This window comes from Oncorhynchus gorbuscha, linkage group LG06 (assembly GCF_021184085.1).
Source record: "Oncorhynchus gorbuscha isolate QuinsamMale2020 ecotype Even-year linkage group LG06, OgorEven_v1.0, whole genome shotgun sequence".
NCBI lineage: Eukaryota > Metazoa > Chordata > Actinopteri > Salmoniformes > Salmonidae > Oncorhynchus > Oncorhynchus gorbuscha.
Window position 1 is genome coordinate 43891525 of NC_060178.1, and position 23736 is coordinate 43915260.

Genomic DNA, 23736 nt, shown 5'->3' on the forward strand with positions numbered 1-23736 from the left:
TCTCCCTCATAACCCCATGTCCGGCCTCTCCCTCCCAGCCCGGAACTGACCCCACCAGAAGTGGAAAGGATTGGGTCAGGTCTTGCCCCAGGCCCAGGGGAAGAGGTAGAGAGGTGAAGGGCAGAAAGTAAAGGAGTAGGGGAGGCAGAGAGGAAAAGGTTGAGCTGGCCAAAGGGCAGGGCAGAGAGGAAAAGGTTGAGCTGGCCAAAGGGCAGGGGCAGAGAGGAAAAGGTTGAGCTGGCCAAAGGGCAGGGGCAGAGAGGAAAAGGTTGAGCTGGCCAAAGGGCAGGGACAGAGAGGAAAAGGTTGAGCTGGCCAAAGGGCAGGGACAGAGCAGAGGTAGCCTGATGAGGAAGCGTGTCCAGTGGGTATGACAGTATTTGAAGGTATTTTATGTTTCTGAATAATAAAATTTCTAAATGTGCTTTGAGTAGTGCATGACCCTAGGGTGGAAACACATACATTATAAGTGATTTTGAAGGGGCTTTCTCCATTCTAATTGTTGTAGTGTTCAATCCAACTTCAAACAAAAAATGATTATCAGTATTTTCATACATTTCTGCATTTCCTGCACTTTTGTTATCATTTCCACACAGTGACCTGCAGGGCTGCATGATATGGGCAAATTTCTATAGATGGAATATAGTGGGCAGCACCTTGAATATATTGATGTTTGACATGACAGCAAATGAATAAGCCAGGAAATAATTATTGGGTAGGAAACAAAAGTGCTGGTCAGTGTTTCTATGGGACCCTTAATTAGAAGTGACATGTATTCTTACCTCATGTAGCTAGCAAACGTTAAAGACAGTACAGTATGAAGATAGGCAGAAATGGCTTCTCCAATAGAAATCCCCGATCACACTAGTAGGCGATGTCATGGTGACGTTGGCTAGCTAAGCTCATGCACAAAAATACGTCATTGGGTTTAACATTCGCCTCGCGGCAAACTGCGGATGTGCAGACCGTCAAATCAAAGGCTTTGCTTAGATATTTGTTTTGAACAAAAATGAAAAAGTTTCAGTTTGTCACATTCACGAGGCTAGAGTAATAACATGTTCAACTACTTAAGACTTTGATCGAATCTAGGTTCAGATGTTTTTTTTTAACGAACTACTAAGGAAGAATGCCACTTCTCTCATTGACTTTCCAAACCGCAAACCCCGGTCTGATCTACTTTGTCTATTTCGCACGCGTTTTCGCAATGATGCGCCTCTGCGTTTAGAAACTCTGTGCTAACACATTCATGCTTCGCCTATTCCTCCGATTCAGAATATACCATTGCATAAACATGCTTACCTAGGCCTACACAAGCACTGGTACCACGGTTACGTTTGCTCTGATTATTAGTACATTTAGCAAGCTAGCTAGCCATCTAACTAGCGATCAGCATTAGCGGCTAACAATATTTATTTTAGTCACAACTTTGCTAAGAAAAGACAAAACTAGCAGACAGTAAGATACACAAACTAATAGTGTCATTATATAATGCTTGGGGAAAGCAGCATGTCACCAATATCTTGTTGCATCTTTCTGACCATGCAGACTGCAGAGCGAACAACAAGAAAGTGCTTGGATGACAGGGGGGCAGGGCTTGGTGTGGGAAGTGGCATGCAACAGGAGGGAGAAAAACAACTCAAGTAGAAAACGGAGTAAACAAAAAAATGTGTTTACATTACACGTGTCAAAGTTGGGTATCATATTTAACAAACCAAACACTGATATACCATTATAGAAGGTAAAAGTAAAAATTCAAACCGTACAGCAATACCCATATATAGTAAAATACTGTAAACTGCCCAGCGCTAGCAAAAGGACCATCCCTAGAGAAAGAGAAAGAGAGGTCCTGGGGTCAAAGGCCACTTTCCAGTCATGCTGTTACCCAACATTCCCTCTGACCCCGCAGGGCAGATCTACTGGCGACGACCCACTAAACAAACAACCCTGTTTATGAGCATCTGGCCCCCATTTACACCCAATCTCACAAGACAAACAAAATAAGCATTTAACTAATCCATCAATGATGAAAGACAGATGCAATCAGACTTAACTCAATCAATATGACATCTCAGTTTCATCCCGACATCACTAACATCATGTACACTTAAAATCTAGATATTCCCTATTAGTGCATTCTACGTACACCAGAAAGGCCTATACTATAGAAAAGATGGAGATAGTCCTTTTTCACTGAGGGCTGGTTAGATGAAGGATGCAAGGCTTTCTCCAGCACTCCAATAAGTGGAAAGACATTTTTTTTTTAAACGTGGACCTGTCATCAATGAGAGTGAAGGCTGAGCAGCCGTCCTTTGGCGATTTGGGTGCAAATGTAGCATGCCTCCCCCATCTCAATTCCTCTCTCTCTCTCTCCATTCCTACCACTCCACCCATTCCTGCCGCTCTCTATTCCTTCCGCTCTCTCCATTTCACCCACCCTCTCCATCCCTCCCTCTTTCCATCCTTCCCTCGCTACACCCCTTTTTCTCATGCATAATTCCAAGGCTGTTAGCCTCGATGCTAATGCTGTCTGGTCTATGGCCCCAGCCCCCGGCCCTAGAGTATACACTACCCAGTCTTACCTGTGGTATGCAGTCCGTGTAGGCAAACATGGACTTGAATCTGTCGTCCACACTGATGTGGTACAGAATGCACATACACAGCTGTCTCTGGCTCTCGTCAGCTGAAACATAAACAGAGAGAAGAGAAGCACAGAGAGGGATAAATGGATGAATGAATGAGGAGCTGTACTTACTTTCTGCTTCATGGAGATTCAAATGTCCTGGACGAGGCTAGTGCACAACATACAGTACGTCCATTACAATACAGCTTAAATAACATAGTTAACCACCTCTCTAGGAGGATATGGGTTTAGGAGAAAATCTAGTCATTTAAAGACAATGCACACATTTTCTTATTGCAGGTTTATAAGAGGTTATTTTACAGTAGTCTAAAGAACATGGCTCTGACTATGATTCAGTGCTAATCTGTCAGGCAGCTCTCTGAGTGTTTATGAGTTTGACCCAAACCACTGCAGGGTGACTGCAGGACGCTCCAGATGCAGCTCACCAACATCATGGGGTTAGGTGTTTGAGGGCCTAGGACCTTGTTTCATGAACACTAGTTTCTAGAGGGAGAGTGACTGCAGTGACCGACCACACTGGGTAAGAACTAGGGTGATGAAGGACCACAGATCTGACAGACCAGACGACCCAGTCCAGTTCGAACTAGTCCCAACCTAACCAGTGGTCAGTGACCATGCAGGGCAAGAAGCCTTATCACATACAGTAGCAGCCTACTGGTACCAGATGTGCTCACCGAACCCCTGGAAACAAAGAGAAAATAAACGTCTTGGAGGTTTAATTGGGAAAACAGGAGGAAGCATCAATTTTACTGCCTTTAATAAGTTAAAGGTACACTGCTCAGGCCCTTGCAGTGCTGTGATTGGCCCACACGTGCTTCTCATTAGTGGAGCCCTCAACCTATACCTTAACACATACGCTCACAAACTTGTTGCCTCACATGAGCTCTCTCTCTCTCTCCCCCCCGCCTGACCTGGAAAAGTCCCTCACTACACCGGTAGGAACATGGAGGATCCTTTATGGGGAAGGAGAGAGACCCCATTAAATGTTCTAAACACCACTAGAACCCCACTGAAAAAAAAGATCGGAGAGCCGTTAACAATTAACTGGAGTGTTCAGGGGCAGTTCGTGAAAGAGCTAAACTCCAATTACACCCTGCTCTGATTTAAAACCACCCAACCTTCATAAAATCATACCACCATGCATTAGTGGCGCCTGTGGCAGTTCTATGGACAGTATACTATTCTGTTAGTGCAATTTACTGAGTAAATAAGAGTACTGGTTCAGTCTTCAAAGAGAAAACCCATAACGCACATCAAATAGCTTCTAAGAAAAGGTCCATTGTGAAATTGTCCAAATGGAATGATTCTGGAGTAAATTGTGAGTTAAACGTGGTACTCTCTGGAGATAAGAGGGAAATCTCTGGACAGTACTTCTACAGAGCAAATAGGATGATTAAGAGGACTTCAATTATGCACAGCTTGAAAACCACACTGACACACATACTGAACACCCACACACATACTAGGGATGTGACAAATGGGAAAAGATTCTTAAGTTTAAACTGACATTTTAGGGGGGGGGGGGGGGTGATCCGTGAGACTTCCAGTCTACTCACTATGCAGCTGCACTGCTGCCAGCAATGGTTTGAGTCTCATGGTGCATCCCTTTCAGATGGTTAAGCATAACACCTTCACTGTACCTCAATTCCACCTCGCAAAGTTTGCACGTCCTTTACACCCCTAACACATACTGTGAAACAGTAGCCCAACGTTTAAGAGAAATTGGAGAGCGAATCATACAAGCGAACACACCAGAACACGTTCTAAATGATATCAAATTTTATTAGTCACATGCGCCGAATACAACAGGTATTACAATACAACAGGTAGACCTTACAGCCAAATGCTTACTTACGAGCCCCTAACCAACAGTGCCTTTTCAGATAAGAACAAGAGATAAAAGTAACAAATAATTAAAGAGCAGCAGTAAAAAATAACAATATATAAAAGGGGGTGCCGGTACAGAGTCAATATTCGGGGGCACCGGTTAGTTGAGGTAATATGTACATCTAGGTAGAGTTGTTAAAGTAACTATGCATAGATGACAACAGAGAGTGGCAGTGGTGTGGAGGGGGGAGCAATACAAATAGTCTCGATAGCCATTTGGCTAGATGTTCAGGAGTCTTATGGCTGGGGGCTAGAAGCCTCTTGGACCTAGACTTGGCACTCCGGTACCGCTTGCCATGTGGTAGCAGAGAGAACAGAATATGACCAGGGTGGCTGGAGTCATTGACAATTTTTAGGGCCTTCCTCTGACACCGCCTGGTATATAGGTCCTGGATGGCAGGTAGCTTGGCCCCAGTGACGTACTGGGCCGTTTGCACTATCCTCTGAGGCGCCTTGTGGTCGGAGGCAGAGCAGTTGCCATACCAGGCAGTGATGCAACTAGTCAGGATGCTCTCGATGGTGCAGCTGTAGAACCTTTTGAGGATCTGAGGACCCATGCCAAATCTTTTCAATCTCCTGAGGGGGAATAGGTTTTGTCATGCCCTCTTTACGACTGTCTTGGTGTGCTTGGACCACGTTAGTTTGCTGGTGATGTGGACACCAAGAAACTAGAAGCTCTCAACCTGCTCCACTGCAGCCCTGTCGATGAGAATGGGGGCATGCTCGGTCCTCTTTTTCCTGTAGTCCACAATCATCTTCTTTGTCTTGATCGCATTGAGGGAGAGGTTGTTGTCCATTGATCATCCATTGATGTTTCTTAAACTTGATTGGAGTCCACCTGTGGTAAATTCAATTGATTGGACATGACTTGGAAAGGCACACCTGTCTATATAAGGTCCCACATTTGACAGTGCATGTCAGAGCAAAATCCGAGCCATGAGGTTGATGGAATGATCTGTAGAGCTCCAAGACATGATTGTGTAAAGGCACAGATCTGGGGAAGGGTACCAAAAACTTTCTGCTGCATCGAAGGTCCCGAAGTGCAACTCAAGGTGAGTTCATTCACCCTCTAGTGTTTTCTGTGTCTTATTCAGAGTTGGCTTTGTGAAGTTGAATTTGTTCTTTTGAGAATATACTCTCCTGCATCATTAATTAGTAAGTAATTAGTAAGCTTAACTTTCTGAACATTCGAGACGTGTAGTCCACTTGTCATTCCAATCTCCTTGCATTAGCGTAGCCTCTTCTGTAGCCTGTCAACTATGTGTCTGTCTATCCCTGTTCTCTCCTCTCTGCACAGACCATACAAACGCTCCACACCGCGTGGCCGCTGCCACCCTAATCTGGTGGTCCCAGCGCGCACGACCCACGTGGAGTTCCAGGTCTCCGGTAGCCTCTGGAACTGCCGATCTGTAGCCAACAAGGCAGAGTTCATCTCAGCCTATGCCTCCCTCCAGTCCCTCGACTTCTTGGCACTGACAGAAACATGGATCACCACAGATAACACTGCTACTCTTACTGCTCTCTCTTCGTCCGCCCACGTGTTCTCGCACACCCCGAGAGCTTCTGGTCAGCGGGGTGGTGGCATAGGGATCCTTATCTCTCCCAAGTGGTCATTCTCTCTTTCTCCCCTTACCCATCTGTCTATCACCTCCTTTGAATTTCATGCTGTCACAGTTACCAGCCCTTTCAAGCTTAACATCCTTATCATTTATCGCCCTCCAGGTCCCCTCGGAGAGTTCATCAATGAGCTTGATGCCTTGATAAGCTCCTTTCCTGAGGACGGCTCACCTCTCACAGTTCTGGGCGACTTTAACCTCCCCACGTCTACCTTTGACTCATTCCTCTCTGCCTCCTTCTTTCCACTCCTCTCCTCTTTTGACCTCACCCTCTCACCTTCCCCCTACTCACAAGGCAGGCAATACGCTCGACCTCATCTTTACTAGATGCTGTTCTTCCACTAACCTCATTGCAACTCCCCTCCAAGTCTCCAACCACTACCTTGTATCCTTTTCCCTCTCGCTCTCATCCAACACTTCCCACACTGCCCCTACTCGGATGGTATCGCGCCGTCCCAACCTTCGCTCTCTCTCCCCCGCTACTCTCTCCTCTTCCATCCTATCATCTCTTCCCTCTGCTCAAACCTTCTCCAACCTATCTCCTGATTCTGCCTCCTCAACCCTCCTCTCCTCCCTTTCTGCATCCTTTGACTCTCTATGTCCCCCATCTTCCAGGCCGGCTCGGTCCTCCCCTCCCGCTCCGTGGCTTGACGACTCATTGCGAGCTCACAGAACAGGGCTCCGGAAGGCCGAGCGGAAATGGAGGAAAACTCGCCTCCCTGCGGACCTGGCATCCTTTCACTCCCTCCTCTCTACATTTTCCTCCTCTGTCTCTGCTGCTAAAGCCACTTTCTACCACTCTAAATTCCAAGCATCTGCCTCTAACCCTAGGAAGCTCTTTGCCACCTTCTCCTCCCTCCTGAATCCTCCCCCCCCTCTCCTCCCTCTCTGCAGATGACTTCGTCAACCATTTTGAAAAGAAGATCGACGACATCCGATCCTCGTTTGCTAAGTCAAACAACACCGCTGGTTCTGCTCACACTGCCCTACCCTGTGCTCTGACCTCTTTCTCCCCTCTCTCTCCAGATGAAATCTCGCGTCTTGTGACGGCCGGCCGCCCAACAACCTGCCCGCTCGACCCTATCCCCTCCTCTCTTCTCCAGACCATTTCCGGAGACCTTCTCCCTTACCTCACCTCGCTCATCAACTCATCCCTGACCGCTGGCTACGTCCCTTCCGTCTTCAAGAGAGCGAGAGTTGCACCCCTTCTGAAAAAACCTACACTCGATCCCTCCGATGTCAACAACTACAGACCAGTATCCCTTCTTTCTTTTCTCTCCAAAACTCTTGAACGTGCCGTCCTTGGTCAGCTCTCCCGCTATCTCTCTCAGAATGACCTTCTTGATCCAAATCAGTCAGGTTTCAAGACTAGTCATTCAACTGAGACTGCTCTTCTCTGTATCACGGAGGCGCTCCGCACCGCTAAAGCTAACTCTCTCTCCTCTGCTCTCATCCTTCTAGACCTATCGGCTGCCTTCGATACTGTGAACCATCAGATCCTCCTCTCCACCCTCTCCGAGTTGGGCATCTCCGGCGCGGCCCACGCTTGGATTGCGTCCTACCTGACAGGTCGTTCCTACCAGGTGGCGTGGCGAGAATCTGTCTCCTCACCACGCGCTCTCACCACTGGTGTCCCCCAGGGCTCTGTTCTAGGCCCTCTCCTATTCTCGCTATACACCAAGTCACTTGGCTCTGTCATAACCTCACATGGTCTCTCCTATCATTGCTATGCAGACGACACACAATTAATCTTCTCCTTTCCCCCTTCTGATGACCAGGTGGCGAATCGCATCTCTGCATGTCTGGCAGACATATCAGTGTGGATGACGGATCACCACCTCAAGCTGAACTTCGGCAAGACGGAGCTGCTCTTCCTCCCGGGGAAGGACTGCCCGTTCCATGATCTCGCCATCACGGTTGACAACTCCATTGTGTCCTCCTCCCAGAGCGCTAAGAACCTTGGCGTGATCCTGGACAACAAACTGTCGTTCTCAACTAACATCAAGGCGGTGGCCCGTTCCTGTAGGTTCATGCTCTACAACATCCGCAGAGTACGACCCTGCCTCACACAGGAAGCGGCGCAGGTCCTAATCCAGGCACTTGTCATCTCCCGTCTGGATTACTGCAACTCGCTGTTGGCTGGGCTCCCTGCCTGTGCCATTAAACCCCTACAACTCATCCAGAACGCCGCAGCCCGTCTAGTGTTCAACCTTCCCAAGTTCTCTCACGTCACCCCGCTCCTCCGCTCTCTCCACTGGCTTCCAGTTGAAGCTCGCATCCGCTACAAGACCATGGTGCTTGCCTACGGAGCTGTGAGGGGAACGGCACCTCAGTACCTCCAGGCTCTGATCAGGCCCTACACCCAAATAAGGGCACTGCGTTCATCCACCTCTGGCCTGCTCGCCTCCCTACCACTGAGGAAGTACAGTTCCCGCTCAGCTCAGTCAAAACTGTTCGCTGCTCTGGCTCCCCAATGGTGGAACAAACTCCCTCACGACGCCAGGACAGCGGAGTCAATCACCACCTTCCGGAGACACCTGAAACCCCACCTCTTTAAGGAATACCTAGGATAGGATAAAGTAATCCTTCTCACCCCCCCCCCCCTTAAAATATTTAGATGCACTATTGTAAAGTGGTTGTTCCACTGGATGTCATAAGGTGAATGCACCAATTTGTAAGTCGCTCTGGATAAGAGCATCTGCTAAATGACTTAAATGTAATGTAAATGCAAGAACACAGTGGCCACCATCATTCTTAACAGACTCTAGACTCTTCCTAGAGTTGGCCCACCAGCCAAACTGTGCAATGGTTGGTGACCAAGAACCCAATGGTCACTCTGATAGAGCTCTAGAGTTCCTCTGTAGAGATGGGAGAACCTTCCAGAAGCACAACCATCTCTGCACCACTCCACTAATCAGGCCTTTATGGTAGCGAGACGGAAGCCCCTCAGTAAAAGGCACATGACATCTCACTTGGAGTTTGCCAAAAGGCACCTAAAGACTCTCAGACAATGAGAAATAAGATTTCTCTGGTCTGATGAAACCAAGATTGAACTATTTGGACTGAATGCTAAGCATCACATTTGGAAGAAACCTGGCACCATACCTAATGTGAAGCATGGTGTGAGCAGCATCACTCTGTGGGGATGTTTTTCAGCGGCAGGGACTTGGAGACTAGTCAGGATCGAGGCAAAGACAAACGGAGCAAAGTACAACGATATCCTTGAAAACCTGCTCCAGAGCGCTCAGGACTGGGGTGAAAGTTCACTTTCCAACAGAACAATGACCCTAAGCACACAGCCAAGACAACGCCGGAGTTTCTTCGGGACAAGTCCCTGAATGTCCTTGAGTGGCCCAGCCAGAGCCCGGTCTTAAACCTGATCGAATGTCTCTGGAGACCTTACAAATAGCTATGCAGCAACGCTCCCCACCCAACTTGACAGAGCTTGAGAGGATCTGCAGAGAGGAATGGGAGAAACTCCCCAAATACAGGTGTGCCAAGCTTGTAGCGTCATACCCAAGAAGGCTCGAGGCTGTAATCGCTGCCAAAGGTGCTTCAACAAAGTACTGAGTAAAGGGTCTGAATCAAATCAAATTGTATGTCACATGCGCCAAATATCGTGAAATGAATACTTACAGGTCCTTAACCAACAATCCAGTTCAAGAAATACAGTTTTAAAATATTTACTAAATAAACTAAAGAATCTAAAAAACAAAAAGTCGTGGGTGAACAGGGAGTACAGGAGGGGACTAAGCATGCACCCCTGAGGGGCCCCAGTGTTGAGGATCAGCGTGGCAGATGTGTTGTTGCCTACCCTTACCACCTGGGGGCGAACCGTCAGGATGTCCAGGATCCAGTTGCAGAGGGAGGTGTTTAGTACCAGGGTCCTTTGTGGGTACTATGGTGTTGAACGCTGAGCTGTAGTCAATGAACAGAATTCTCAGATAGGTGTTCCTTTTGTCCAAGTGTGACTCGGTTGGGGCGGTATGCGAATTCGAGTGGGTCTAGGGTTTTCGGCATGATGGTGTTGATGTGAGCCATGACCAGCCTTTCAAAGCACTTCATGGCTCACTTATGTAAATGTTACATTCAGTTTGTTTATTTGCAAACATTTCTAAAAACCTTTTTTGCTTTGTCATTATGGGGTATTGTGTGTAGATTGAAGAGGGGAAAAAAACTATTTAATCCATTTTAGAATAAGGTTAAGGTAACAAAATGTTGGACAAATCAAGGGCTCTGAAAACTTTCCGAATGCACTGTATAGTAAGGATGTGCACCTTTCCCTTTCAAGTCGATTCTATATGCATCTAGATACACAGGTTTCGATACGATACAGGAAGATACGGTTTAGTTCGGTGCGATTCGGTTTGATTAGAGAATGAATTGATGCGATTCGGCTTGATGCGATAAACTAACATTTGTTGCATAAACACATTCATTTTTACAAACAAAATTACTACAACTCCCTCTTTCGTCCATCTGGTCTGGACCCTTCGTCTACACGGCGCCGCGCCGTACCACAACAACTGGTCCACCGACTTAACGCTCTCATCCGGCCTTCACCGGACGTCAGAGCAAACGCGTCTACTTACCCCTGCCTGCTAACTGTAAACGCCGTGCGTCCAGTGTGCTAGCATAGTAACGAATACCCGCGGCTTCCCTGTTCACTGGACCCCTATGATCACTTGGCTACATAGCTGATGCCTGCTGCACTGTTCATTAATCACGGTACTCCATTTAGTTTATTTTTTGTATATCTGTCAGCCGCAACTCAGGCCCTGTATGTAGTTAACCCGACCCTCCGTGCCCATTCATCACCATTTTACCTATTGTTGTCTTAGCTGATTAGCTGTTGTTGTCTTACCCATTGTTGTCTCAGCTAGCTCTCCCAATCAACACCTGTGATTGCTTTATGGCTCTCTCAAATGTCAATATGCCTTGCACACTGTTGTTTAGGATAGTTATTGTCTTAGTTTACTGCGGAGCCCCAAGTGACACTCAACATGCCTCAGATACCTCCTTTGTCCCACCTCCAACACGTGATGACCTCACCCAGCATGAAAATAAAGGAGAGCCGCACACGCTAGGAGCTCAGATGCAAAAATGTAATATCCAACGTTTCGACAGCCATGCTGTCTTCATCAGGGTATAATACTCACCCAGCATAACTAGCCCATCCAGAGATGCGATGCAACTTCTCTTATCATCACTCGGTGCCTGGGTTTACCTCCACTGTACCCGCACCCCACCATACCCGTCTGTACATTATGCCCTGAATCTATTCTACCACGCCCAGAAATCTGCTCCTTTTATTCTGTCCCCAACGCACTAGGCAGAGACCAGTTTTGATAGCCTTTAGCCGTACCCTCATCCTACTCCACCTCTGTTCCTCAGGTGATGTGGAGGTTAACCCAGGCCCTGCGTGTCCCCAGGCACTCTCATTTGTTGACTTCTGTAACCGAAAAGGCCTTGGTTTCATGCATGTTAACATCAGAAGCCTCCTCCCTAAGTTTGTTTTACTCACTGCTTTGGCACACTCCGCCAACCCTGATGTCCTTGCCGTGTCTGAAAATATCTCCAATCCAAAATTCAATCTAGAATCTGCTTCCTATTTCGCAACAAAGCCTCCTTCACTCACGCCGCCAAACATAACCTCGTAAAACTGACTATCCTACACGGTCCTCGACTTCGGCGATGTCATTTACAAAATAGCTTTTAATACACTACTTAGCACACTGGATGCAGTCTATCACAGTGCCATCCGTTTTGTCACCAAAGCTCCTTATATTTATTTTTATTTTTTATTTTATTTCACCTTTATTTAACCAGGTAGGCAAGTTGAGAACAAGTTCTCATTTACAATTGCGACCTGGCCAAGATAAAGCAAAGCAGTACGACAGATACAACAACAGAGTTACACATGGAGTAAAACAAACATACAGTCAATAATACAGTATAAACAAGTCTATATACAATGTGAGCAAATTAGGTGAGAAGGGAGGTAAAGGCAAAAAAAGGCCATGGTGGCAAAGTAAATACAATATAGCAAGTAAAACACTGGAATGGTAGTTTTGCAATGGAAGAATGTGCAAAGTATAAATAAAAATAATGGGGTGCAAAGGAGCAAAATAAATACATTAATTAAATACAGTTGGGAAAGAGGTAGTTGTTTGGGCTAAATTATAGGTGGGCTATGTACAGGTGCAGTAATCTGTAAGATGCTCTGACAGTTGGTGCTTAAAGCTAGTGAGGGAGATAAGTGTTTCCAGTTTCAGAGATTTTTGTAGTTCGTTCCAGTCATTGGCAGCAGAGAACTGAAAGGAGAGGCGGCCAAAGAAAGAATTGGTTTTGGGGGTGACTAGAGAGATATACCTGCTGGAGTGTGTGCTACAGGTGGGAGATGCTATGGTGACCAGCGAGCTGAGATAAGGGGGGACTTTACCTAGCAGGGTCTTGTAGATGACATGGAGCCAGTGGGTTTGGCGACGAGTATGAAGCGAGGGCCAGCCAACGAGAGCGTACAGGTCGCAATGGTGGGTAGTATATGGGGCTTTGGTGACAAAACGGATTGCACTGTGATAGACTGCATCCAATTGTTGAGTAGGGTATTGGAGGCTATTTTGTAAATGACATCGCCAAAGTCGAGGATTGGTAGGATGGTCAGTTTTACAAGGGTATGTTTGGCAGCATGAGTGAAGGATGCTTTGTTGCGAAATAGGAAGCCAATTCTAGATTTAACTTTGGATTGGAGATGTTTGATATGGGTCTGGAAGGAGAGTTTACAGTCTAACCAGACACCTAAGTATTTGTAGTTGTCCACGTATTCTAAGTCAGAGCTGTCCAGAGTAGTGATGTTGGACAGGCGGGTAGGTGCAGGTAGCGATCGGTTGAAGAGCATGCATTTAGTTTTACTTGTATTTAAGAGCAATTGGAGGCCACGGAAGGAGAGTTGTATGGCATTGAAGCTTGCCTGGAGGGTTGTTAACACAGTGTCCAAAGAAGGGCCGGAAGTATACAGAATGGTGTCGTCTGCGTAGAGGTGGATCAGGGACTCACCAGCAGCAAGAGCGACCTCATTGATGTATACAGAGAAGAGAGTCGGCCCAAGAATTGAACCTTGTGGCACCCCCATAGAGACTGCCAGAGGTCCGGACAGCAGACCCTCCGATTTGACACACTGAACTCTATCAGAGAAGTAGTTGGTGAACCAGGCGAGGCAATCATTTGAGAAACCAAGGCTGTCAAGTCTGCCGATGAGGATGTGGTGGTTGACAAATCAAATCAAATGTTATTTGTCACATACACATGGTTAACAGATGTTAAATGCGAGTGCAGCGAAATGCTTGTGCTTCTAGTTCCGACAATGCAGTGATAACCAACAAGTAATCTAACTAACAAATTCAAAACTACTGTCTTATACACAGTGTAAGGGGATAAGGAATATGTACATAAGGATATATGAATGAGTGATGGTACAGAGCAGCATACAGTAGATGGTATTGAGTACAGTATATACATATGAGATGAGTGTGTAGACAAAGTAAACAAAGTGGCATAGTTAAAGTGGCTAGTCATACATGTATTACATAAGGATGCAGTCGATGATGTAGAGTACAGTATATACGTATGCATATGAGATGAATAATGTAGGGTAAGTAACATTATATAAGGTAGCATTGTTTAAAGTGGCTAGTGATATATTTACATCATTTCCCATCAATTCCCATTATTAAAATGACTGGAGTTGGGTCAGTGTCAATGACTGTGTGTTGGCAGCAGCCACTCAATATTAGTGGTGGCTGTTTAACAGTCTGATGGCCTTGAGATAGAAGCTGTTTTTCAGTCTCTCGGTCCCAGCTTTGATGCACCTGTACTGACCTCGCCTTCTGGATGATAGCGGGGTGAACAGGCAGTGGTTCGGGTGGTTGATGTCCTTGATGATCTTTATGGCCTTCCTGTAACAACGGGTGGTGTAGGTGTCCTGGAGGGCAGGTAGTTTGCCCCCGGTGATGCGTTGTGCAGTCCTCACTACCCTCTGGAGAGCCTTACGGTTGAGGGCGGAGCAGTTGCCGTACCAGGCGGTGATACAGCCCGCCAGGATGCTCTCGATTGTGCATCTGTAGAAGTTTGTGAGTGCTTTAGGTGACAAGCCGAATTTCTTCAGCCTCCTGAGGTTGAAGAGGCGCTGCTGCGCCTTCTTCACGACGCTGTCAGTGTGAGTGGACCAATTCAGTTTGTCTGTGATGTGTATGCTGAGGAACTTAAAACTAGCTACCCTCTCCACTACTGTTCCATCGATGTGGATAGGGGGCTGTTCCCTCTGCTGTTTCCTGAAGTCCACAATCATCTCCTTAGTTTTGTTGACGTTGAGTGTGAGGTTATTTTCCTGACACCACACTCCGAGGGCCCTCACCTCCTCCCTGTAGGCCGTCTCATCGTTGTTGGTAATCAAGCCTACCAATGTTGTGTTGTCCGCAAACTTGATGATTGAGTTGGAGGCGTGCGTGGCCACGCAGTCGTGGGTGAACAGGGAGTACAGGAGAGGGCTCAGAACGCACCCTTGTGGGGCCCCCGTGTTGAGGATCAGCGGGGAGGAGATGTTGTTGCCTACCCTCACCACCTGGGGGCGGCCCGTCAGGAAGTCCAGTACCCAGTTGCACAGGGCGGGGTCGAGACCCAGGGTCTCGAGCTTGGAGGGTACTATGGTGTTGAATGCCGAGCTGTAGTCGATGAACAGCATTCTCACATAGGTATTCCTCTTGTCCAGGTGGGTTAGGGCAGTGTGCAGTGTGGTTGAGATTGCATCGTCTGTGGACCTATTTGGGCGGTAAGCAAATTGGAGTGGGTCTAGGGCAGACATGGGCAAACTACGCCCCGCGGGCCACATACGGCCCGTTAGGCTTTTTAATCCGGCCCGCCGAACTTGTCCAAATTATAGTAAAAACCTCTTTTTCCCCTTTCCCTGCAATGCCCACATTTCCCCAATAGATGGCGCACTCAAAACACATTGACCGTTGTTGGAGTGGCGCGTATTTCTCTTTATTTCACTTTAATTTTCACTTCGTTTCACGTCACCATTAAGCCATTCTGTGAATATGAGCGGACCAAAGAGAAGGAAAGTGGACAGCGAATGCCGAGTGTTTATTAAGGAGTGGACAACAAAATACTTCTTCACTGAAGTCCGATCAACGGCTGTATGTCTGATATGCCAAGAAGCTGTTGCGGTTTTCAAAGAGTACAATATCAGCCGTCACTTTGCCACGAAGCATGCAAACTATGCTAGCAAGCAGTCAACACAAGAACGGGCGGCTACTGCTCAGAGGTTGGCAGCTAATTTACAGAGTCAACAGAACTTTTTTCACCGTGTTATGAAAAAATGCATATGGAAAGTTTGGAAGTGCGTCTTTTAATTAAGAGCAATGAGCATTTACGCACAGCAGCGGTACAGTAGCTTAATTAACACGCCGCACATCGCTCTTAATTTAAATTTTCAGCTGCAGGTAGGATATTTAATACAGCCTATGTCTGTGTGCTTGGCAACGATACACGTGTACTGTTTGCGCGTGAAGGCGAGGGCGTCCGTGGCGAGTTTGTAGAGCGCGCAGTCAGGACAATCCATAAATCACAGTGCGTATGTTATTTTAATCTATTTACATTTCCTCCTCCCAGTATCTGCGAAATAGTATGTAAATGCCATATCTTGCATATTCCTTGAGACAAATTTATTAACTGATAAGGGCTATTTTTCACATTTGAAAGACAGTTAATAAATTGGGTTGTAGTGTTCTTATTGTGCTATGAGGTTTGCACACACTACATTTAATGCTTTAGTATATCCGGCCCAAACACTCCCTCCAAATGCTCCTGGCCCGGCCCCTCTGTCAAATTTTAGAACCCATTGTGGCCCGCGAGTCAAAAAGTTTGCCCACCTCTGGTCTAGGGTGTCAGGTAGGGTGGAGGTGATATGGTCCTTGACTGGTCTCTCAAAGCACTTCATGATGACGGAAGTGAGTGCTACGGGGCGGTAGTCGTTTAGCTCAGTTACCTTAGCTTTCTTGGGAACAGGAACAATGGTGGCCCTCTTGAAGCATGTGGGAACAGCAGACTGGTATAGGGATTGATTGAATATGTCCGTAAACACACCGGCCAGCTGGTCTGCGCATGCTCTGAGGGCGCGGCTGGGGATGCCGTCTGGGCCTGCAGCCTTGCGAGGGTTAACACGTTTAAATGTCTTACTCACCTCGGCTGCAGTGAAGGAGAGACCGCATGTTTTCGTTGCAGGCCGTGTCAGTGGCACTGTATTGTCCTCAAAGCGGGCAAAAAAGTTATTTAGTCTGCCTGGGAGCAAGACATCCTGGTCCGTGACTGGGCTGGATTTCATCTTGTAGTCCGTGATTGACTGTAGACCCTGCCACATGCCTCTTGTGTCTGAGCCATTGAATTGAGATTCCACTTTGTCTCTGTACTGACGCTTAGCTTGTTTAATAGCCTTGCGGAGGAAATAGCTGCACTGTTTGTATTCAGTCATGTTGCCAGACACCTTGCCCTGATTAAAAGCAGTGGTTCGCGCTTTCAGTTTCACGCGAATGCTGCCATCAATCCACGGTTTCTGGTTTGGGAATGTTTTTATCGTTGCTATGGGAACGACATCTTCGACGCACGTTCTAATGAACTCGCACACCGAATCAGCGTATTCGTCAATATTTCCATCTGACGCAATACGAAACATGTCCCAGTCCACGTGATGGAAGCAGTCTTGGAGTGTAGAGTCAGCTTGGTCTGACCAGCGTTGGCCCCACCTCAGCGTGGGAGCCTCTTGTTTTAATTTCTGCCTGTAGGCAGGGATCAGCAAAATGGAGTCGTGGTCAGCTTTCCCGAAAGGGGGGCGGGGCAGGGCCTTATATGCGTCGCCGAAGTTAGAGTAACAATGATCCAAGGTTTTACCACCCCTGGTTGCGCAATCGATATGCTGATAAAATTTAGGGAGTCTTGTTTTCAGATTAGCTTTGTTAAAATCCCCAGCTACAATGAATGCAGCCTCCGGATAAATGGTTTCCAGTTTGCAAAGAGTTAAATAAAGTTCGTTCAGAGCCATCGATGTGTCTGCTTGGGGGGGATATATACGGCTGTGATTATAATCGAAGAGAATTCTCTTGGAAGATAATGCGGTCTACATTTGATTGTGAGGAATTCTAAATCAGGTGAACAGAAGGATTTGAGTTCCTGTATGTTTCCTTCATCACACCATGTCCCGTTAGTCATGAGGCATACGCCCCCGCCACTCTTCTTACCAGAGAGATGTATGTTTCTGTCAGTGCGATGCGTGGAGAAACCCGTTGGCTGCACCGCCCTGGATAGAGTCTTCCCAGTAAGCCATGTTTCCGTGAAGCAGAGAACGTTGCAGTCTCTGATGTCCCTCTGGAATGCCACAGAGTCGAAAGCCTTGGCCAGATCAATGAATACGGCTGCACAGTAATGTTTCTTATCGATGGCGGTTAAGATATCGTTTAGGACCTTGAGCGTGGCTGAGGTGCACCCATGACCAGCTCTGAAAGCAGATTGCATAGCAGAGAAGTTACGGTGAGATTCGAAATGGTCGGTAATCTGTTTGTTGACTTGGCTTTCGAAGACCTTAGAAAGGCATGGTAGGATAGATATAGGTCTGTAGCAGTTTGGGTCAAGAGTGTCCCCCCCTTTGAAGAGGGGGATGACCGCAGCTGCTTTCCAATCTTTGGGAATCTCAGACGACACGAAAGAGGTTGAACAGGCTAGTAATAGGGGTGGCAACAATTTCGGCAGATAATTTTAGAAAGAAAGGGTCCAGATTGTCTAGCCCGGCAGATTTGTAGGGGTCCAGATTTTTCAGCCCTTTCAGAACATCAGCTGAATGGATTTGGGAGAAGGAGAAATGGGGAAGGCTTGGGCGAGTTGCTGTTGGGGGTGGAGTGCTGTTGACCGGGGTAGGAGTAGCCAGGTGGAAAGCATGGCCAGCCGTAGAAAAATGCTTATTGAAATTCTCAATTATGGTGGATTTATCAGTGGTGACAGTGTTTCCTATCTTCAGTGCAGTGGGCAGCTGGGAGGAGGTGTTCTTATTCTCCATGGACTTTACAGTGTCCCAGAACTTTTTTGAGTTAGTGTTGCAGGAAGCAAATTTCTGCTTGACAAACCTAGCCTTGGCTTTTCTAACTGCCTGTGTATAACGGTTTCTAGCTTCCCTGAACAGCTGCACATCACGGGGGCTGTTCGATGCTAATGCAGAACGCCATAGGATGTTTTTGTGTTGGTTAAGGGCAGTCAGGTCTGGGGAGAACCAAGGGCTATATCTGTTCCTGGTTCTAAATTTCTTGAATGGGGCATATGACCCACCACCGGAACCTGTATGCTCTAGTCGGCTGGCCCTCGCTACATATTCGTCGCCAGACCAACTGGCTCCAGGTCATCTATAAAAGTCTATGTTAGGTAAAGCTCCGCCTTATCCCAATGCTTCCAATCACTGGTCACAATAACACCCACCCGTAGCACGCACTCCAGCAGGTATATCTCACTGGTCGTCCCCAAAGCCAACATCTCCTTTGGCCGCCTTTCCTTCCAGTTTTCTGTTGCCAATGACTGGAAAGAATTGCAAAAATCGCTGAAGCTGGAGACTTATATTTCCCTCACTAACTTTAAACATTAACTATCTGAGCAGCTAACCAATCGCTGCAGCTGTACATAGCCCATCTGTAAATAGCCCACCCAATCTACCTACCTCATCCCCATATTTTTTTTAATGTACTTTTCTGCTCTTTTGCACACCAGTATTTCTACTTGCACATCTACCACTCCAGTGTTAATTTGCTAAACTGTAATTACTTCGCTACTATGGCCTATTAACCGTCTTACCTCATCCCGCCATTTGCACACACGGTATATAGACTTTCTTTTTTTTTTCTATTGTGTTGACTGTATGCTTGTTTATTCCATGTGTAACTCTGTGTTGTTGTTTGTGTCACACTGCTTTGCTTTATCTTAGCCAGGTCGCAGTTGTAAATGAGAACTTGTTCTCAACTAGCTCATCTGGTTAAATAAAGGTGAAAAAAAAGAATAATTCTAAATTCAAATCTGCTGCTGATGGTACTCATGAGCTGGGGCTCTCTGAGCTGTATCCGTCTGGGCTGACTTCTGTGCGTGTGCACATTTTGTATGTGTGTGTAAGTGATGTATGTCTATGGCGTATGTACTATCTAGGCACCTGAGCTGAGCAATAAGGAAGACTAGGCATCTACCACCCCACTACCACTACCAGATTAAGGGGGAAATGTAGCCTGTTTTCAGTCCCTTCCACTAGTGTTCTGAAATCACCATCACCCACTAACTTGTCATTTTTGCAGATTAAGTGTTTGAGCTAGTAATAACATAGGCAATGAATGAGCGTACAAAACATTAAGAACACCTTCCTAATATTGAGTTGCACCCCCCCTTTGGCCCTCAGCCTCAATTCGTCAGACATGGACTTTACAGGGTGTCGAAAGCTTTCCACAGGGATGCTAGTGTAACAGTATAGCTTCCGTCCCTCTCCTCACCCCTACCTGGGCTCAAACCAGGGACCCTCTGCACACATCGACAACAGCCACCCTCGAAGCATCATTACCCATCGCGCCACAAAAGCAGAGGCCCTTGCAGAGCAAGGGGAACAACTACTTCAAGGTCTCAGAGCGAGTGAAGTCACTGATTGAAACGCTATTAGCGCGCACCACCGCTAACAAGCTAGCCATTTCACATCGGTTACCACTGGCCCATGTTGACCCCAATGCGTCCAACAGTTGTGTCAAGATGCCTGGATGTCCTTTGGGTGGTTGACCATTCTTGATACACACAGGGAATTGTTGAGTGTGAAAAACCCAGAAGCGTTGCAGTTCTTAACACAAATTGGTACGGATGGCACCTACTACCATACCCCGTTCAAAGGCACTTCAATGTTTTGTCTTGCCCATTCACCCTCTGAATGGCACACATACACAATTCATGTCTTAAAGCTTAAAAATCCTTCTTTAGCCTGTCTCCTCCCCTTCATCTACAATGATTGAAGTAGATTTAACAAGTGACATCAATAAGGAATCATAGCATTCACCTGGTCAGTCTAAGGTCATGGAAAGAGCAGGTGTTCAGTGTATAGCACAAGACAGGATTTCACCCACATCTAAAAATCAAATGGTTATTACGTTTTTACGGAGTGAGCTTATTTTGTGCGCCTTCGCAAAAGTGATTGCTGTCCTCGTTATAAAATGATAAATCAACTTTACCCTGTATATCTAAAAATGACCACAGACCCTGTTTAAAGCAAAACTATTGCTGTAGGTGAAAATTATCAAAATAAAATATATTGTAAGCCCCATTCAGCAGGTACAGCCAGATCAGAGTTGTCTTCGGTAAACCACCATTTTCAACAGCGCATAGATAACAATGACCTAGGAAATGACATAGGTTGTCACTCAACAGGGACTAGCTTCAGGGGGAAGCTTGTTCCACCATTGTGGTGCCAGGACAGAGAAGAGCATCGACTGGGCCGAGTGGGAGCTGCCCTCCCATATGGGTGGGAGGGCCAAGAGACCAGAGGTAGCAGAACGGAGTGCTCGGGTTGGGGAGTAACATACCCTCTCTTTGCAACCCTAATTTAGACAGTGACTCCAAAATGACATTTTTTTGTGTCACTTTTATTGCAAGTAAGAATAGAAAATGTTTGAACATTCATTACGTGAATGTGGATGCTACTTTAATTCTGGATAATCAGCAATGAATGGAGAATGAGAAAGTTAGAGGGACAACATACACCCCCCCCAAAAATGCTTATCTCCCTCATTATTGGTAACAATGCACCTGCATTTGGACCGGCAGGTAGCCTAGTGTTGGGCCAGTAGGTAGCCTAGTGTTGGGCCAGTAACCGAAAGGCTGCTGGATCGCATCCCCAAGCTGACAAGGTAAAAATCTGTCGTTCTGCCTCTGAACAAGGAAGTTAACCCACTGTTCCCTGGTAGGCTGTCATTGTAAATAAGAATGTGCTCTTAACTGACTTGCCTAGTTAAATTAAATAAACTTTCATCATTAGTCATGATCCATTTATGATTTTTCTTAAAACACTGCATTACTAGGATTGGTTTAGATGTGTACAGAGACATCTTATATACTCACTTAGAAAGAAAATGACTCCAGTCACCATTCACCACCAAAACAAACTGCAAATGCATCCAACATGTTTGTAGAGTCACGCTTGATTTAGTCATTGCGTGCTAGAATATGTGACCTACACTATTAAGTTAAATTTGTCCAAATACTTATGACATTTTCAAATGCGGGACTAGATGTAGGCTTTAAAGAGCTTTCATTTCGAAACGGTAAATCAGATATGTATGGAAATACCCTCAAATAAGACAACATTCTGTACCGTCACCTCATAGGAAACATCTGATCTCAAGTTAAAAATGCTGGAGTAGAGGCAAAATCAATAAAAAGAAAATGCATCACTGTCCAAATGCATACGTTAGGGAATGTATTCGGCTATGTTTAGCTTAAGCGTGGACTGGCATGCACCTGCATATCATGTGTGTGTGCATATGCGTGTGCGCTCATGTGCGTGTCTCATTCATAAAGTGAAAATCCCCTCAGCCTTTCCGGCCAGCTCCTGCAAAAGCATAATTTATGCTGCAGCCCAGCGTATTATTCTAACAAATATATTATATTAATTATGCACATTACCCGACCTCCCTGAAGAGATTTTAAAAAGGCCCATCACAGATGCTCCCAGCCGTGCCACATGACCCCCTGGACGAACTTACACACCAGTCACACACAGGATCTAGTTTCAGGAGTAGGCCTCGCTGGCTCTGGTTCTGGTGGCAATTACACACATACACAGTTGTGTCATTGAGTAGTGTACCTAGCAGTGCGGAGAGTTTGGGGATGAGTCCAGCCTGGACCATCTGGCTGCGGAGGCCTGTGTCAAAGGAGAGGTTGAGGAGCAGGCGCAGCGTAGTGTTCAGTAGGTCTTCATGCTTACAGGGCAGCAGCCTGGCCAGTTTCTCCACAGCATATGTCTCTGCCTGAACACCAGAGAACAGAGAGGAGACAGTGAGGGAGACATTGTCAACAAGTAATTTAGCACAACCCAATATAAATGTGCACCGATACACACACTACTTCAACAACCAATCTCACAATACCCGTTCCTGCAACAGAGACCACAAATGATACTTTCTTTGACGTCAGACAAATCAAATCACATTTTATTGGTCACATACACATGGTTAGCAGATGTCATTGCGAGTGTATCAAAATGCTTATGCACAGTTTCCTAAGGACTAGAAGCGAAGCAGTCATCTCTATCGGCACCAACTTCAACAACAGACTTCACCTGTGTTGGGGGTCAATTTCATTTTTAACTCCGTTCATTCAATGAATTACTTCAAACGTATTCAACTTATTTTATAATAATTTGGGAAGAATGTTGTCCTGAATGTAAAGAGAAAGCAGTGTTGACAGGTTGGTGCAAGTGTTGAGCAGACGCATCAAGGACCAGTCTATAAGGCACCACGGAAGAGTAGCAAACCATCTGGCCTGCACACTGGGACTGGAGGTGTGGGTGTGTGTGTCAATTACACTGCTACTGTGTTCAAAAGGAAATCCACTGACACCAACACAAATTGTGTCTGCACAGTAATCAATTACAGTTCTAAAGCCGTCTTACAACTGTTATCTGGCGCTGAATACAAACGTGTGAATAAGTAGAATGGATGACAAATCGCTAACTAATTATCTTTTTGTAGCTAATCAGCCTGCAACTAAAACCTTCCCCTGAGATAAAGTGATACACTGTGAATAACATGATGAGAGCACTACTCTCCTGTTCTGCTGGACTCATGTATACAATGGGCAAGAACCCCGAAGGGTTCTTTTATCAGAGTCAAAGATACACTAAAAGGAAACAAAGAAAAAAAAAACTGTTCCTATCTCAGTCTGGCTTTAATAAAAGGCACACAAACTGGCTGAGATTGGATCCAGGTGGGACTGCAGTAAGACAGGGAAGTAAAAGCAATGATCACTGAAGTCCTACAACTGTACTAGAGAAGGCATCAAAAGTAACTAACTAAATGTAAACTCATACAAATCTTTAACAAGTACCACAAAATAATATTATTATTATACATTCTCAATCTACAGTAAATCAGAGGACCTGAGACTGTATGTACAGTGAGCTTGAAAAGTATTGGGACAGCGATACATTTGTTGTTTTTTCCTCTGTACTCCGGCACTGTAGATTTGAAATGATTCAATGACTGAGGTTAAAGTGCAGACTGTCAGCTTTACATTGAAGGTATTTTCATCCATATGAAAAACCAAACCCCATATTTTAGGGGACCAAAACATTTGGGACTAACACACAGTGCATTCAGAAAGTATCAAGATCACTTGACTTTTTCCACATTTTGTTGTGTTACAGCCTTATTCTAAAATTTATTAAATTGTTTTCCCACTCAATCAATCTACAGACAATACCCCATAATGACATAGCAAAAACAGGGTATGGGCAGGCATAAGTTGTGGACAACAGACATA

General features: G+C 46.1%; 1 pseudogene; it reads right to left on the minus strand.

Moving 5' to 3' along the window:
* LOC124038003 overlaps positions 1-23736 on the minus strand; it is a 62131-nt pseudogene that overhangs the window by 21227 nt on the left and 17168 nt on the right.